This window comes from Prionailurus viverrinus, chromosome A1, assembly GCF_022837055.1.
Source record: "Prionailurus viverrinus isolate Anna chromosome A1, UM_Priviv_1.0, whole genome shotgun sequence".
NCBI lineage: Eukaryota > Metazoa > Chordata > Mammalia > Carnivora > Felidae > Prionailurus > Prionailurus viverrinus.
In genome coordinates, this window is record NC_062561.1 from 40,919,183 (window position 1) to 40,939,081 (window position 19,899).

Sequence of the window (19,899 nt, forward strand, 5' to 3'; positions counted from 1 at the left end):
AAGTCTACTGTGGTTCCTAGGCTTATCCTCTCACACATGGGCAGTTAACTTGATGTATTAGATCATTCTACTCTTTTCTCTTTGCCACCATTCCCACACTCTAATCCTCAGAGAGTTTATTCTCATTTTCTTTTAAAGTCTCCTTTTCTGTTGCTTGTCATATTAAATTCAGTAATCCTTAGATTTTTTTCTTCAACCCTATTATTTTATTACCACACACATGATTACTGGGTGATTTTACTTACTCCCTTAGTAACTATCATATTTTGTTCTCTTACTACCTGCTGTTTGATACTCTGGAACCAAATAGACTCAGATAATAAAGGATCCTTTACTAGTCAAACTTGCTATACAAGATCTTGCTATTTAATCTCTCTCAAGAGAAAGTCAGGAATTGTTATTCAGATAGCTAACTTGACAGTGTTCAGGTACACATTATTTCCTGAGCTCAAAACCACATTTTCAGCTGCTTCTGTGATCTCTCCATGTGAATGGCCACAGGCACCTTTGGTTCTATATATTCTAAAATGGACTCCTCTCCCCCCTCCCCATTTTCTATTTGCTTATTTCTATCTCCCCTCATCCCAAATAATATTTTTAATTAATGAACTTTTAACCATCCCATTAATAAGGTTTGAAGCCTTTGAATTATTCTTTACTTCTTCTCCACAGCTCACTATTAGGCTCTCTACCAAGTCTTTCATATATATATATATATATATATATATACATATATATACACACACACACATATATATGTGTATACACATATATATATACACATATCTGTGTGTGTGTCTGTATATATATATATATATATATATATATGTAGTTTTTTTAATAGTTCTGAACTTGTCTCTTTTCACCATTCCTAGTGTCAGTTCAGTTAGGTTCCTGAATGTTCTTTCATCTATATCCCTCAGATTCCAAATTTCTTAATTTAGCCTGAAGGAACCTTAATTATCTGGCACTAACCTAACCTTCTAGTATCATCTTCAAGCACTTTATACCATATCCGTTCAAAAAAATTTTTTCCCTTGGTACTGGTTATTTATATTCTCTCTCTCATTTTTTTTTTCAACGTTTATTTATTTTTGGGACAGAGAGAGACAGAGCATGAACAGGGAAGGGGCAGAGAGAGAGGGAGACACAGAATCGGAAACAGGCTCCAGGCTCTGAGCCATCAGCCCAGAGCCCGATGCAGGGCTCGAACTCACGGACCGCGAGATGGTGACCTGACTGAAGTCGGAGGCTTAACTGACTGCGCCACCCAGGCGCCCCTCTCTCTCTCATTTTTAAAAAGGCCTGTTGACAGTGATTTATCAATTAATTATTATTCTCAATGCATTGAATTTTGGTGTGGTTGAATCTTTTATGATGTTTTCATTGTATTAATTTCTGCTTTTTAATATTTTTACTACATTATTTAACTAGTATTTTTACTGCTGTCTTGAAACGAATGCATAGTTCATTGAATTCCATCATGTAGTCTTTTCTAATGCAAGCATTTAGGGCTACAGTTTTGCCTCTAAAAATGGCCAGTTGTTTTGATACCATTAGTTTCAATATCATGCAATTCAAGATATTTTACAATTTTTATTATAATTTTTATTATAATTTTCTTGCTTGTCTATAATGTAATATATTTTTCCATTTATCTTTTTATGATAATAATTTCTTGCTAAATAATACTATGTTCATAAAAATACTCTATGACTTTAGTGTTCTGAAATTTTTTGAAACTTATTTTATGGTATATGATATGTTCAGTTTTTGTAATTGTTTAATGTGTGCTTTAAAAGACCATATTCTACAACTTTAACTATTTTGCATGTATTAATTAGGTCAAATACCTAATTGTATTTCCTAATCATACATTTTTTTGTGTGTCTTCTTTTTTCTCTGTGTGAGCCATCAGTTACTGAGAGAAGTGTTAAAAATCTTTCACAATGGTGGCGTATTTGTCATTTTGTCCCTGAAGATCTTTCAAGTACTTTGTTTTATATGTTAGAGGTTATGTGATTAGGTACACACCAATTTTGAACTGTTATGTTTCTAATGAATTTCAGCATTACATATCTGCCATTGTCCCCTAAGCACGCTTATTTTTTTTTACAGTCTATATAGTTTTTTTTCTTTTTTCTGAGATCAGAGCTAAAACAGCTTTCCTTTGGTTATATTTTGCAAAATACATATTTTTTTTCATTCGTAGATTTTATATATGTACTTATGAGCAACATGCAATTATATTTTTGTTTTATAGTTGTAACATTTGACAACTTAAATTTAAAAACTTCTGATATAATTTGATTTTAATCTACTACCTTACTTTTCCTTCCTTATTGTCTTTGTTCTGTTTCTTGTTCTTTCCTTTTGTGGTAGGCAGAATTCTGATGGTCTACAAGATTTCCACTCTTTAATGTATGTACCCTGTATAATCCCCTCCTTTTTAGTGTGGGGCAGACTAGTGAATATGATGAGATAATCACTACATGGTGATATTACTATCAAGTTGATTTTGAGTTAGCCAAAAGGGAAATTGTCTTCGGTGGACCTACCCCAATTAGACAAGATTTAAAAGAAGGTGATGCATCACAGAGATGTTCTTCTGCTGGCCTTTAATGGAGAAAACTGCCATATGATAGAGAGAGCCCCAGGGCAAGGATCTAGGAATAGCCTTTAGAAGTGGGTGATCCCCAACCAAGTAGCAGTAAGAAAACTGGAATGTTAGTCGTATGGCCAAAATGAAATTAATTTTGCAACAACCTAATGGAGCATAGAAAAAGATCTTTTTCTGGAATGAATTTCCAGATGATTATGCATCTGGCCAATGGCTTGATTTCAGCTTTGTGAGACTCTAAGCAGAGGACCCAGCTAAAACATGTCTAACTTCTGAACTTTGAAAATTTGGATAATAAAATTGTGTTGTTTTAAACTGCTAAGTTTATGATAACATGTTATGTAGCAATAGAAAACAAGTATATCTCTCTTGCCTCCTTTTGGATTGACTAGTTTTCACTTTTATGTATTCATTTTTTCTGTACTGTTGGCTTCATAGTTATAATTTAACATGCTTTTACTGCCTACCTTTGAATTTTACCGTGCATTCCTGGTTTATCAATAATATTAATTCAAGTTTGTAGTACCCTCATATTCAATTCAGGATTTTAGAATACATAATATATATCCTCCCTCCTAAGACACATTTTTTGTGAATTTCAGTCATGTTTATTTAAGCCAAAGAAAGTGTTACTATTTTATGCTATTAATATTTATATAGATTTTGCCTCACATTTTCATCTTAATTTTCACACTTTTCATTCCTTCTTGCTATATGTACAAGCTTCCATCTCAGATCAGCATCTTTTGTCTCAAGAATATTCTTTAGTGTTTTATTTAGTTCAGTCCTGCATGTGACAAAATCTTTCAATTGTTTTTTTTTTTCAAAAATATCTTTATCTCAAACTTATCTTTGAGGATATGTTTGATAGATATAAAAATGCCAGTTTGGCCAAAATTTCCAACACTCCATTTCTTGATCTTTAACCTCATGAATCTGACAAGAATTCTCCTCAAATTCACAACCTTCTCTTAATGGATTGCCAAATCCTATTAGAGGAAGACAATTCCAAATAATAACTTCATTTCTCTAATTTTTTTCTTTTTTGGAACTTTTCTTAGATCACTGCCACTTAGCTTAATCATCAATAAAATTGCTTTACGTATATATTTTTGGATTTTCTAGATGTTCTCAGGGGGAAAGGATTAGCTCAAATTATTCAAACATCATTACATAACCAAAAAGACAGCCTTCAAACATTAAAAACCTTTGTTAAACAGGAATATCTAACCATGTAACATCAAAGTTCTGATATCCCACCTCATTAGCTAAAAAGGAGATTATTGTGTAAAAAGTCTTGGGGCCCCTGGGTGGTTATGTCAGTTAAGTTTCCAACTCTTGGTTTCAGCTCAGGTCATGATCTCATATTTCATGTGCTGGAGCCCCATGTTGGGCTCTGTGCTGATGGTGTGGAACCTGCTTGGGTTTCTCTCTCTCTCCCTCTCTCTCTGCCCCTCCCCTTCTCTCTTTCTCTCAAAATAAATAAATAAACTTAAAAATTTTTTTTAATAAAAATAAGTAAATAAACTTAAAAATTTATTTAAGAAGTCTTTTGTAAATTGGATCTAACTCATTTGTCATTTTACCCATTGTACTTATAATTATACTGTAATGTTAACTCAATAGTACTTGAGTATTCTGAATATTTGTTTTGTGTGTGTATATATATATATATATATATATATATATATAGTTTATCTAATCTTTCCTCCAGGAATTCCCTTTACCATTACCTTTTTTATAATTACTTACACTGTATAGTTGATTACAATATTATAAAATTCCTTCAACATCTTTATAGTTAATAAGGTTAATCTACCTTGAAAACTAAAAACATTGGATAAATGTTATTTGTATTTTGTGTGTTTTCATGTAGGCCGTGAGGCACATTTCAAAATAGGGTATTAACAGAGCTTTGTTTTGAGAATATTTACTTCTTTCTACCTCATTTCAGTACACATAAAACCATTATTAGTTTTGTTGTTCAGCTTACCTGGATGTACTTAGTACTTCTTTCCACCTCCATTCAACCTCATCTACTTCTCAAAGCCATCTTTTTTTAAAAAATTTTTTTAACATTTATTTATTTTTGAGATACAGAGAGAGAAAGAGCACAAGCAGGGCAAGGGGCATAGACAGAGGGAGACACAGCATCTGAAGCAGGCTCCAAGCTCTGAGCTGTCAACACAGAGCCCAATGCGGGCTCACACCCATGAACCTGCAAGATCATGACCTGAGCCAAAGTCAGATGTTTATCTGACTGAGCTACCCAGGCATCCCTTGAAGCCATCTTTTAAAGGCTGCCTCAACCTACTGCTTAATCTGTTTAGAAATTAGTCTAGCATGGGGCATCTGGGTTGCTCAGTTGTTTAAGCGTCTGACTCTTGATTTTGGCTCAGGTCATGATCTCATGGTTTGTGAGATAGAGCTCTGCTCTGACAGTGTAGGAGTTACTTGGGATTCTCTCTCTCTCCCTCTCTTTCTGTGCTCTCCCCCCATTCATGCGCACTTGCTCTCATTCTCTCTCTCAAAATAATAAATACACATTTTTAAAAAAGAAAAAAAAATGGGGCGCCTGGGTGGCTCATTCGGTTAAGCGTCCAACTTCGGCTCAGGTCATGATCTTGCGGTCTGTGAGCTCGGGCCCCACGTCGGGCTCTGTGCTGACAGCTCAGAGCCTGGAGCCTGTTTCAGATTCTGTGTCTCCCTCTCTTTCTGACCCTCCCCCGTTCATGCTCTGTCTCTCTCTGTCTCAAAAATAAATAAACGTTAAAAAAAAATTAAAAACAAAGAAAAAAAAAGAAATTAGTCTAGTGACCAAAAACCGTATATCTAATGTTTTCTATTTGCTGCGATGCCCACTGATACTCTTTTTCTAAATACCCCACCACACATAGATGCCTCCCATTATCCATCATGTCAGGTGCAACATACACTTCTATAGATGTCTTGGGTATTTTTCTAGTTCACATGAGGCATGAGTTATACTCCCTTACCAGAGATTTTGTGCCTTCTTATATTTTAGTTAGTCCTCAGTCCTGTCAACTATAGCTTACTTCCTCCACCTTAGCCACTGGTGGGACTCTTGCTATCAATGCACTTAATAACCAGAGTCATGCCGCTTCTGACTTGGTATGTTACCATGACTCCTATTGGCAGTCCCCTAATAAATAGTTCAATTAACTGGAGAAAGTGAGTCAACCTTTCTAGGTCCTTGTTTCTTCATTGCTACAATGAGAGAAAAAGAATACCTAATTCATAGCATTGATGGAAATTCTAAATAATATACAACATGAAACAATTAATAACAGTGCTGAGACCTAATGATTATTCATGCAGTTATCATTGCCGTATTATCTTGGGTTCATCTGGTTTTTTTCTTTCTAATTTTGCATAGGGTTTTCATGTCTAGCATGAAATCATCGGTGGGATATATTTTGTGCTCTAAAAATCTTAACTACTTCCAAAATATATTAATTGTTCATATGGTAGAGGAAAATATTCCAAAACCCACTTTCCACCTGGTTCTATCATTTTCTCTCAAAAATACATTTTTAGATATTGTGGGTAAAGTTGTTATTCTGAGGTTTGTTTGTTTGTAACTTAGGCCAAATGGCAGAGGAATGAGAAGAAAAGGCATTAACAAGAAACAAGTTACAACATATGTCCATAAGATTTTATAAACAGTATGTTCCCATGTTTACCACTCTTACAAATACAAATCTTATGAAGTTGTTTGATAATATTGAAGCTCCATATTACAATAATCTAAGCTCTAAATAACATTGAGTCAATTAGTGAATGTGAATTTAAGGAATCATTTTTTTTTTTTAATTTTGGATAACTACCTAAGAATGTGAAGTCAGGTCACAGTAAGAGTACATAGCTCAATACCATATTTCTTGCTCTTTTCTAGTGTGTGTCTTCCCTTGCCTTCTCATGAGATTGGAGCAGGATAAAATTGGTTAAAAAAATCTAAATGTAACAAATTTTATTTTACAGTGTTTCAACTGTCTTAATGTGTTTGTCAAGATACATGCTAATTTTACCTTAAGAACAAATGTAGGTTAAGTGTACGGTATATTTAATTGTGTGTATGTCTTTTCAATACAGGATAGTGGAGGTATATGAAAACTTAAGAAAAAGTTGGAAAAAATGCAATGTATATATAGATCTTAGAAACAATTTTGTTTTCTTTTTTTTACTCCTATTCCTCCTCTTCTTCCTCCTCTATATACAAGCTATGTATCTTCAATATTGTGTAAAGAAAATTTATTAGAAAGTCTGAACATCCGAATACCTTAATTATAATCTATACAATAGTATTTTTATGTAATATAATGTTTTCCATTATACAAAGATTGAGTTTGAGAGAGGTTATGTATATTATCCAAGTAAATGTTGCTTTTAAATGATATAGTAAAATTTGATATTCGTATCCACAGTATATAATTCTAAACTGAATACAATTTTACTAATTATGTTATTACATAATCACTTACAATTGTTAGTTTTATTTATTAAATTATTATTTATTATCTGTTATTTAAGCATTACTATTTATTGTTAAATTATTAGTTATAATTTAACTAATGAGTAGGCCACAAGTTAATAGGAGTCAATTTATGTCATACTCTCACGTGAGGCACTATATAAAATGATCTCTTGGAAATTCTTGAAACCATATATATTTATGAAATAAATTAGTTTAGGACTATTAATTTTCACATACTATCCATTTTTTATTATTATTGTCATAAATCTAATTATATTTTTCAACCCTGCAACTTGGCAACAGTGGCAGACTATTAGTGGCCTTCATAAGCAATATATTTTGGTAGACACATCCTTAGGTAGTCTACTGTCACAGCAGGTCAGCTTGGCCATGTGATACACTTTAAACTATGTGGCATCAACAAGAATGGTACAAACAGAGGTTTGATAACTGCTTGTACATTGGGACTTGCCCTCCACATTCTCTTTTGGATCTCTAAGCCTCTATGTGTAGATATCTAGTGACTCTGTTGTAATATTCACATGGGGTGGGGGAGGGAAGGTGTTCTGTTAGCTCCCAGATGCTCCAGCTCTCTCAGGTTCTCAGGTGAGGCTCCAAACATGAAGGAAGAAGCCATCTTGAACATCCTATCCCTATCAGACACCACAGGGAAGAGATCTGTGCCCAGTTCCAGTGGCAGAATAATTCAGAACAAAAATTTGTTATTGCACTTAAGTCTTTAAGTTTTGGAGTGATCTTGTGCAGCAATAGAGAACTGGATCAGCAATATAATGATTATTCTATGAGCAAACAATCGTTTATGTTCATCCACATTTATACTACCTTATTTGTTCACCTTTAAAAAGCTATATCATAATCCTTTCTTCTAGAATATTTTTTGTTCTTCATGAAATGAATCTATTTGAAGGTTCTTCAGTGACGTCTCAGATTTTGTTTGTATGAAAATGCCTTGATTTTGTTCCATTTTAGATTGATGACTTACCTTGACCCATTCTTTACTGTCACCACTTTGAAGATAATTCACTCTCTTTGTGATTTTATTAGACTATTGGCTGCTGTTAATGAGTCTAATTATATTCTGTTGTAGGCAGTCTTCCCTTTGTCCCTAGTTACTTTCTTGCTCATCTTTTGCATTTTTATTCTATAGTTTCACTGTGATGTGACTGGGTGTATTTTTCTTTATTTTTGCTTCGTATTTGTTTTCTTTCAGTTGGAATGTGACTGAATCACATGCTACGTCAATTCTGGACAAATCCCAATCATTATATGTTCAAGTTCGGCTTCTCCTTTATTCTCTGTCTCTTATCCTCTTGGATATTAATTTAGGCTTACTAGGAATTTTGATTCTATTCCATTTTCTCAAAACCTATGAGTCATATTCTCCTTTTATTTATATTATTCAAAACATTTTCTGTTCTAACTTCTATTCTGTGTTCACTAATTACTTGTTCTGTGTCTTCAGTATAATACATACACTTATACATGCATATATCTTCCTTTCAAAGTCTGTTTTTGTTCCTTTATCACACCTGCATGGTCTGATGTAGTAGTATTTTTTTATGTTTTCAATTCAATTTATTATTTTAAATATTGATTTGTACATCCGTATTTCATAAGGCCACTGTGGATTCCAAGTCACTGGATTTTAAATTCTGTTGACTGTCACTACCAGCAGTCTGTTCAAGGAAATTTTCTTTCTTTTTTTTTTTTTTCTGGCAAGTTGTCCTTTTATTTTTTTTTTTCTCAGCTTTATTCAGGTATAATCGACAAATAAAATTACAATATATGTAAGGTGTACAATGTGATGATCTGATATACATTGTAGAAGGATTTCCACCAACAAGTTAACACATCTGTCATCTCACATATTTCCTCTTTTTTGTGTAGATCACATAAGTTCTACTGTTATTAATTTCAAAACTATAATAGTGTCGTCAATTATAGTCACCATGTAATACATTAGATACTTACTCATCTCAGAGAAATTTTCTTGAATTTTGATTCTGTGCTTTGTGGCTGCTCTAAATCTGGGAGAACACTAATGGGCCTTATTGAGTTGCTTTTCTCCAAAGAGTACTTGCTTTTGCTAAAGCCAGGGCATTTTCTGTTGGCAACTGCTTCAATTTAACTTTTAAGCTTTGAATATTCCAGACCATATGAGTAATATGTGCTTTTAAGGCTGTGTCTATTTATCCCGGAAGATGTTTTTTACCTGCCAAGAGCCATGGCTGAGGTCATGGAAATTGTATATAATCTGTTCCTTTGCCTGCTGCTTCGTGTGATAGTCTCAGATCTAGTAAAGGCACAAAACCTGTCTTTAGTCCTCATCACAGATGCAAAAACATGTCTCTATTTTTCTGTATGACAAATGTCAAGCAAGAGTCTTGTTTTTGTTTTGTTTTGTCTGTTTCAACATTTAGTTTTCTTAGCATTCTGGATTCCTCTTGCCTCTGTATTGATGACACTAGATTTCCTTTTCCTTTTTTTTTTCTTCTTTCCTTTTCTTCTTGTGAGCTCTGCTATGTGATTAAAATTGCATTTATTGAAATTTACCCAATATGTAGGTGTTTTGTGCCACGATGTTTCTTGCATGGCTGACCATATTGACTGAAAATGGCATTTCTATTTTTTATTCTCCTTTTATGACATATTATGTTTCAGTATTCTTATTCAAACTTACATTTAAATTTTTAATATTTAAATAATCTTTTAATCTATTATTTAGAGTTATTTTAGGTTATTTGTTTAGTTCATCAACTACGTACTTGTCACAGATCTTTTAATCCTACAATTTAGATCAGTACTCAGCCAGTATTTCATTAATATATTTACATTATTTATGTAATTTTTCTAGAAAATCTATGCAATTAATTTTGTACTTGTGGATATCATTTCATTTGATTTATCAGTGAAAATATGAAGCATTGCACAAGCAGCTAAATCAATAGAAGTGTATTATCTTATATAACAGGAAGTTTGAAGGTATGCTGTTTTAGGTTTAATTATTCCAGCCACAGGGTAACATCAAGACCTTAATGCTCTCCATTTTTCTGTTCTGCCATTTCCTGTGTATTGGCTGTCAACCTCAAGTTTGTGTACTTATGATCACAAGATAATTTCTGCCAGCTCAAGCTTTAACATCCTACCCGGGCAGCAACTCTTGATTAGAAGAACTGCAACTATGATTGGTTTTTCCTATGCATACACTTCTGTCAGATATTTAAGCGACATCAAGATTCTATTAACTGTGGAAGTAGGAGACTCACTATGGTATGAAAAAGTAATGGAGTCTGCTACAACATCCTTTAGTATATAGTAAATGCTTTGTGAATATGATAGATATCAGTCTTTTTTATAAAGTAAATGTAACTATATGTATTTTATATATGTATATATGTCTTATATATTTTATATATAATATATTAGACTTCATTTTATACATTTAAAAATATACATTATATATATTATATATACAAATAATTAAGTCACCCTTGACTCTTTGAAATTAAGGCTGTGCTTAACATTCTGATTTATAAAATACTACTGGAAAAGACAGAATTTTAGAGTAAAAACTGTCTGAAATGTGTATCTACAACAACAGCACAATGAATGTGAGGATCACTGTTCTATATATCAAAGAAAGCTAAATATCTCACAAGTATAAAGGATATTTGACTTTGCATTCCTAAAGATAATTCAGTGTCACAGTTATATTAGACAAAACATGAAAATACAAAACAAATAATAGAGCAACAGCTGAGAAAACTACAAAATAAAAATATTTGAAAATAGTATATTAGATTTTATATACCTTTTAATAGTTTCACTTGATTTTTTTTTTAAATGAAGAAAAAATGATTATTCAAACCATTCAAACCAAACAAATTTAATTGAATTTGTCTTGGGTAAAAATAAAGTTGAAGAGAAGATATATTTTTTTTCCCCAAATAACAACATTCTTTGAAATGCAGTGCTTATACAAAATATACATGGAGCTTAATGTCAAGTAATACTTTGATTCAATCTACTTTTCTTTACTTAATAACTTTCTCACTTTGAGCAAATAATTGAAACAATATGACTATTAGTTTTTCTATGAGAATAGGATTAGTTATAGTTTGGATTGGTAGGGAAAGATTCCATGTAATCTGCTTCTTAAAGGAGGATAAATCATGTGCAACTTGAGGAGTGACATAGACCTTGCTCTTTTCTAGGAGGGAAAATCTGTAAATTCAGCCAAATATCCCAGAGAAGCTAAAAAAGCATATTTTAGAAGACATTGAAACAAGTATGAAGTATGAAATAAATCAATGTCATACTTGGCATTAGAGTCAGCCAGCAAGTAGTCTGTTAGGTAGGTCATCTAGAAATCTGCAAACCCTAGTATCAATATTTTAAAAAACGATCCTGGGGCACTTGGGTGACTCTGTCGGTTGAGTATCCAACTTGGACTTAGGTCATGATCTCACAGTTCGTGGGTTCGAGCCCTGCATTGGACTCTGTGGTGACAACTCAAAGCCTAGAGCCTGCTTCAGATTCTGGGTCTCCCTCTCTCTCTGCCCCTCCCCTGCTTGTGCTCTGTTTCTCTCAAAAATAAATAAACATAAAAACAAATTTTAAAAATAAAAAATAAAAAGTGATCCAAATTTCTATTGGAATACCTACAGAAATTATATTAATTAGCTCAAGCTGCCAAAACAAAATACCATACCATAGATTGAGTGGCTTAAACAACAGAAGTTTATTTTCAGCTACAACCCATACTACATAGAACATATGAAAACCCACTGAATAAATTAAAAATCAATAAATACACATTTGATACAAACAAGTTAAAGAGAATGTAATGCCCTTTCTTGCACCATAAACTCGCCGTATAAATTTAGAAGATATGGTGACATTATAAACTGACTATCTGGTAACAACCATTATAATTGATTTAGAGAAGGGCTAACACTTCATGATAAAACTATTGGGAAATAGTCTGATGAGTAATGGATAATTTACATGGTCTCAACATATCTATTATATTAATTTCAATGGGAAGAAGTTGACATAATGTGCCTTCTGATATAATTTATTGAGAAGAACACAGCATCCCTTCTGTGACATTCCTGTTATTAAATGCATAACATCATTTAAATTATGGGGAAACATGAGACAAACCCACATTGGTCAACATTCTACAAAATAATTTCTGTGTACTCTTTGAAATTATCAGTGCCTCTTTAAAAGTAAAAGCAAAACTGAGAAATTTCTCTTTAGTAAAGGAGATTGTTGAGAAGCAGTGTGATCCACGATTTCTTTTACTGTAATGTTACTGAGAAAATGGAAATCTGAATTAATGCTATAGACAATACTATTTATATAACTTTCCTGTGCTTATGTACGAAAATATTTTTGTTTAGGAAATACACACCGAAGTTTATGCATAAAGAGAAGTACTGTTTTCTAATTAAAATACTATAAAATATGCAGAAAGAGAATGATAAAGCAAACGTGGTTTAAAGGTTGACATTTGGGGGAGCTGAGTGAAGTGGAAGTTGGAATTTTTTGTATTATTCTTGTAACCTCTCTGTGCCAGGTATTTTGTCAAAATAAAAATTTAAAAGAACAATAAGGGTTTTCAATGTTTTTTATAATCTGTCTCTTTCATTTTTTTATTTCTACACCAGGCAAGTGACTTTTACAAAAGCTTTAACTCTGTCTTTGAAACCTCTGCATCTAGACAATGATAGGTCACCTTCAGTAACTGACCTTGTAGACTACTCACCTGCAGGAAGATGTCTGGCTAAAGAGAAGAAAACTTAGATTATGTGTCTTTCCCATACAATATTTCTTTCATTGATTATTATTACTCCAGAAATACTTGGCAAGGGAGAAGTGATGTGAAACTCAAATCTCTTCAATGGTTTTACTTTCAGAAGCTTGATAAGAGAGTTAGTTGATACAAATGCTAAAATTAGGCTTAAGGATTACCCATGGATAATTCCTTCTCAATTTCTATGTTATTATCTATGAAACCACCATTTATCTGTCACCCTAAAATGGGCTTATTTTTCATTCATCCATCTCTGTGAAAAACCTTTAATTAGTTGCCAAGTCCCTATTTTTTCTCTTTAAATTCTCTTTCTTTTGTATACATTCTTGACTGCATAACTTTCTTTTTGTTTTATAAACTACTTTATTGAGGTATGATTGACATGTTAAAAGGTATACATATTTGATATACACAATTTGACAAGTTTTGGGTTTGACTGCATAACTTTCTTATTAAGAGCATTCTAGGGGCACCTGGGTGACTCAGTCAGTTAAGCATCTGACTTCAGTTCAGGGCATGAGCTCTTGGTGGGTTCAAGCCCCACATCGGCCTTTGGGCTGACAGTGCGGATCCTGCTTAGGATTCTCTCTCTCTCTCTCTCTCTCTCTCTCTCTCTCTCTCTCTCTCCCTCTCTCTTTCTCTCTCTGCCCCCACCCCACTTGTGTGGTCTCTCTGTCTCAAAAATAAATAAATAAACTTTAAAAATCTTATATATACATATATATGTATATAAGCATTCTGATCTCTCCCTTTTGGCCATTGGTTGAGTCCAGTTTCAAATACTTCATGCCTATAGTCATACCACATCTGGATTGACAAATAATTTATATCCCATATTATATAATTGTTTCCACTTTTTTTGTTCATTTAACTTTAGTGTTATTTATCAACTTGATTTTAACTTTTTTTTAAATTTTGTTTTTAATATTTATTTTGGGGGGAGAGATAGAGAGAGAGAGAGAGAGAGAGAGAGAGAGAGTGTGAGCAGGGAAAGGATAGAGAGAGGGAGACACAGAATCTGAAGCTGACTCCAGGCTCCAGGCCTCTAGCTGTCAGCACAGAGCCCTAGGTGGGTCTCGAACTCATCGGACCGTGAGATCAGGACCTGAGCTGAAGTCGGACGCTTAACCAACTGAGCCACCCAGGTGCCCCTATCAACTTGATTTTAAGTCAATTAAAAAAATTTTTTTAATGTTTATGTATTTTTGAGAGAGACAGAGACAGAATGCTAATGGGTTAGGGCAGAGAAGGAGGGAGACACAGAATCTGAAGCTGGCTCCAGGCTCCAGGACTCTAGCTGTCAGCACAGAGCCCTAGGTGGGTCTCGAACTCATCGGACCGTGAGATCAGGACCTGAGCTGAAGCCAGACGCTCAACCAACTGAGCCACCCAAGTGCCCCTTAAGTCAATTTTAAAGTCCACTGCTTCTGTAGCTTCACAAACCCAGCATAATCTAAACACTTAGCAAGTACTCACTAAATATTTATTGATTTATTTGAAAAATAAGGAATGCCTTTTGTATACCAGCTAATGTTTCTACACTTGCTATATGTCAAACTGATCTTTTGAGCCTTGTCTTGTAGAAGGAGTAGACATGTACAAGTCAATTAAAAATATGCATAAACAAGATAATTTCAGACTCTGAAACATACAATGAAGGAAATTAAAGTATGATTGATGTCTGTGACTGGCAGGAAAGATTGATGTAGATTGGGTGGTCCTTAAAGGCTTCGCTGAGAAAATGACATTTGAACTGTGAGAAGCTCTAGTCACCAAGATTTGGGCTGAGTCAAAGCATGTGTGCATGAGCAAATATGAGAACAATTTTGATATATTGGCCAAAAAAAAAAGCACAATCTGACTGCAACTTAGTGAATGAGGGATAAAGGCAAGTTAAGAGTAACAGCCAGTAGGAGTATGATTTTTTTGCTTCCAAAAACAATAAAAAGGGGAAGTTTTCATCTTGAGACTCCTCGACCAATTTTTATTTTTTAATCACTTCAACTGGATAAAAATAGACTTATTGTTGGAGAAAAGAATTTAGAAACTCTTGAGACAAGTATAATGATTCAGATAAATAATAGTGGCTTCGTGTGGGTTTATAGTGGTGTGGGTTTAGAGATTCAAAGGAGTTAATGACTTTGAGATATTCAGAGGATTAATTAATGGATTTGATTTGGCCATTGTGGAAAAGGACAAGAAATGAGTCCTAAGTTTTCATCTTTAGCACCAGGTTAAAAATAAATAAATAAATAAATAAATAAATAAATAAATAAATAAGAGATTGAGGGCCCTATTCTGGATATGTGAGTATGAGTATATTAGGGAGATCAAGGCTACCACCACAGTCATGTTAAATCCTGTCTGTAGAAATCCATGCTGTGTTACCAAGGAGACAGTTTGATACAGGAGTTTGATGCACAATGGAAATATCAAGGCTAGAAACATAAATTCAGGAATCATTGACAAATAAATTGGTATTTTAAATACCCTTTTATTTCCTTACATAAATAAGTGAATATCAAAACATACTAATAATTTATTATAAATCCTGAATGATCCTAAGGTAGTTTTGCATTTATGTTGCTTATTTCCTTCTGAAAGCAAAATTTACTGAAAGCTTTTATTTCAAAATCAAACTGATATTTTATAGTCTAAGGACAGTTTGTCTTCAAATGAATTTTAATTCTAGAAATTATTTTCCCAATAATCATGTTTTTGTGTTTTTTTTTTTAAATTCTATTTTGAGATTATTTTGGCTCGGGGAAAAAAAGTACTTCAAGAAATGAAGTACATCTTCATTTCTTTACAAATAAATCTTTTTCCTAAAGTAATGATTTCATTTACTTAGAATTTTTTTTTAATTACCAGCATAAATAAAGATGAAGCAGAGATAAGGAAACAATACTTATCTGGCAACTTTTTGCTCAGATCTTTTATAATGTCGGCACAAATCAAAGTCAGAATTCAGAAACTATTCTAGAACTATTTTCTCTCAAGTCCCATTGGCTGAATTGTGGTTGGTAATGGTCTGTAAAAGGAAAGCCAATTTGTCCCTTGATGGAGATTACTGTACCAAATGTAGCAAAGAGCTTCAGAAAATGTGACACGCTTTCTATTCAACAGTGAAAGAGTCGATTAGTTTCCTAGTTTTTCTTTTCGTGCAATGGAAATAGGTCTTGCTTGTTAATTCTCTTTAATCTCCCACATCAGTTTCTTGGCATTGTTGTTTATTTCTAAACCTGCATAATTGTATCTAAAACAAAGCGCATCAATAAAATGTTTTAAAATTCTAATTCACTGGTAAATAACTACTCTTAAAACTTAATCTGGCAGGGTAAAAAACTTTCAACCAAAATGTATTATAATTATCAATGAATGTTTTTGAGAGAAAGATGCATTATTTCTTCAACATTACTAAATTTCTTAATATCAATTAGTATGATTTTGCTTCCCCTAGAGTAAAATTTCTTTAAAATTCCCTGGTCATGCTATAGTCATCCACATAGTTAATACCTATGAAGATATATCCTTTATTTTTAATGCATTGTAGCATAGAAAAATATAAAATTCACTTTTATCACTTTTATCAAATATCAAATCAAAAATATAAAATTCACTTATATCAAATGTATATATGATCATCATGTACATTTATAAATCTAAATCAACGGATAAATTATGAAATTAAAACTTATCTTTTCCATCTTTCTGCATATTTTAATATGTCCATTTTATAGTTATATCTGAAATTTTTCTAATTAAATTATTAAAGTAGATAAAAATCATCATGTTAGAAATGCCTTATAAACAAATAAATTAATTTACTGAGTTAAAATAAAGATTAAAGAGCCCCTGGGTGACACAGTCTTTTGAGCATCTGATGTGGGCTCAGGTCATGATCAAATCGTTTGTGAGTTCGAGCCCAGCATCAAGCTTGCTAATGTTAGTGCAAGCAAGCTTCAGATTCTCTGGCCCCCTCTCTCCTGCCTCTCCCCTGCTGGTGCTCTCTTTCTCTCAAAAATAATTACAAACATTGAAGTAAAGATTAAAATTATAATTCTTATGAAATATACTTTAAAGCTAAAAATTACATTACATATTTACACTGGAAAAAAATGAACTGATAAATATAAACTTACAACTATGCCTCTAAAGATGTCAGTTAAAATATTTAAGCACATGACATCTTCTGAGATGTCATATTTTGTGTTTAACAAATAGCTGTCATTGTAATAAAATATTTAAATTAGAATTTCACAAATTCACAAATATTTCATTAACTAATATAGCTATATGTAGAAAATTTTGTATAGTAGGGGAGAGCAAAATAAATTTCTATAATTCGCTTTGAAGTATGCATCTAAGATTAATATATTTTAGAAAAATCTGAAATTGAGATCATGGAAAAAATAGCAGTATAAGAGAATCCATTTTCCCCATCTCTCCACAAAGATCAATGATTGGACAGCTATCCATAAACAAAAACGGCTCTAGGAGACCTCTAGAGTCTACCCAGAAGTTTTAACAGCACCATGGAAAAAAAAACCTGAGAATAATTGCACCAGAAGAGAAGGAAGACAACCTCATTTTACCTGGATCAACCCATTCTCCAAGCCAGCATTGTTCAGTGCCAAGAAGAAACTTCCTAGCTAGAAAGAGTTCTTTTTGCCAGGAGAGGAAGAGCAGGGTGAGTGACCACCTTCAGCCTTTGGGCACATCTGGAAGGTCTCACTTGGATGTAACCCCACTCAGAAATGGCAAAAGTGAGACATATCGAGCCGGATAGGAACAAAGATGAAGTTTATAGAATCCTTAGATTTTGAATAGGTCTCAGAAATCGCAAATTCAAACTGCTTGCTACTGTAGGACTCCTGATCCTGAAGATAGTCATTGACGTTCCCATTTAACGCTGACAAATCTAGAAAAGATGTTATTTCACAAAGCATTTATTTCATTTATTGAACAAATATATGCTGATTTTCCCCTGAAGATAGACAAGAGTTTAGGCACAGGGGAAATAAAAACAAATGATACATGACTCCTGTGCAAAAGACAGACTACATGTGAACAAATTCTATACTTCATAGCAAACTACATGTGAGGGGGCTGGGGGCAAAAATTACATGGGGAAATACCACTCACATGGAAAATGTTCCAGAGGTAACACTTCAGCCATAAAAAAGGAGTTTGCTAGTACAAGAATGGCAGAAAGGGAAACAACATATGCAAATACACAAGGATATAAAAAGACATAACATTCAGGGGAATGCAAACATTTGCTCATTGCTCGTATATGAAATACCAGGAACACAGGCATGCAATAATATTGAGGATGTTGTCAAAGATGACATCATGAAAGCTTCATGCTATTTTCTCAGTTTCTCAGTTTCTAGTTGTGAGACAAAGATTTTTTAAAAATCACTCTTTATGGGGGGCGCCTGGGTGGCTCAGTCGGTTAAGTGTCCGACTTCAGCATCAGGTCATAATCTCGCAGTTTGTGAGTTCAAGCCCCACGTCGGGCTCTGTGCTGACAGCTCAGAGCCTGGAGCCTGCTCCGGATCCTGTGTCTCCCTCTCTCTCTCCCCCTACCCACTCACTGTCTCTCTCTCTCTCAAAAATAAACAAACATTAAAAAAAAAAGTCACTTCTTATGGTACTCATGCATAAGTAGACAGACAAACAGAATCGTGATTCCAAAAAGAGAAAAAAATAACTGAGATTTAAATTTTATTAAATTGGCATTTAGATCACTGAGATGAAGATCAGCTTAAAGTAACTATATTGTGAGAACTTATAGTCACTAAAAAAATACTGAATCTGTATGTCATAACATATGCCAAGATAAACACCAAAAGAGCCAAATACTTAAATGTAAATAATGAAATTAAAGTAAAAACAAAACCGAATATGGATGAATTCATTTAAAATATTGGAGTAGAAAAAATTTATCACGCAAAATGCAAAAGCTATAGTAAAGATTCTTGATAGAATTGAACTATATTAAAAAGCTAGCAAACAAAAAATCCTGATAAAAAACAACATGAAGGACACGTTTATTGAGGAAGCACAGGTATCAGAGATGAATAGTTACTGGAAAATGGCTTTATCAAGATAAAGGATTAATCTGTGTAATAGGAAATTATGTCTACCCTAAATTCATATGTTAAGATTTAACCCCCAGTACTTCAGAATAAGATGATGATGATGATGATGATGACGATTTGGACATAGGGCTTTAAGCAGATAAATAAATTGAAATGAGGCCATTAGTGTGGATTCTAATCCAATCTGTTTCCATATAAGAAGAGGAGATTAGGACATACAGAGAGATACCAGGGATGCCCTCACACAGGAAAAAGTTCATGTGAAGACAGGGAGAAGGTGGTAGTCTGCAAACCAATAAAGAGACCCCAGGAGAAACTAAATTTATCAAAACCTGACCTTGGACTTCTAGCCTCCAGAGCAGTTAGAAAACAAATTTCTGTTGTTTCAGTTACTCAGTATATGGTATTTTGTTATGGTAACCTCAACAAAGTAATACACCCTCCTTTATGTGCAAAGTGGGAAAGATAAAGAAAAAAATGTCCCCGAACCAATTGAAGAATGGGCAAAAATCTTGAAAATACAGTTCACAGAAAAATAAAGATGTTCCTTAAACATATGAAAAGTTGCCTAAGCTCATTCATAGTAAAAGTCATGTGCATAAAACTGCAACAGAGTTGCTATATATCACTTTCCAGATTGGCAAAAACTGCACAAAGATGTGGGGAGAATCTGGGGTCTTTGCAAGGTCATCTGTTATGCAACCATGAAGACTCTATATTATGTTTATAAGCCAACTATAAGATTTGTAAATAGTTCTGGTAGTATAATTTATCCAAACTCAAGTGGGCAGTGTACCCATCTCCCTTGAATTTATCAAAAGCATACAGAACAAAT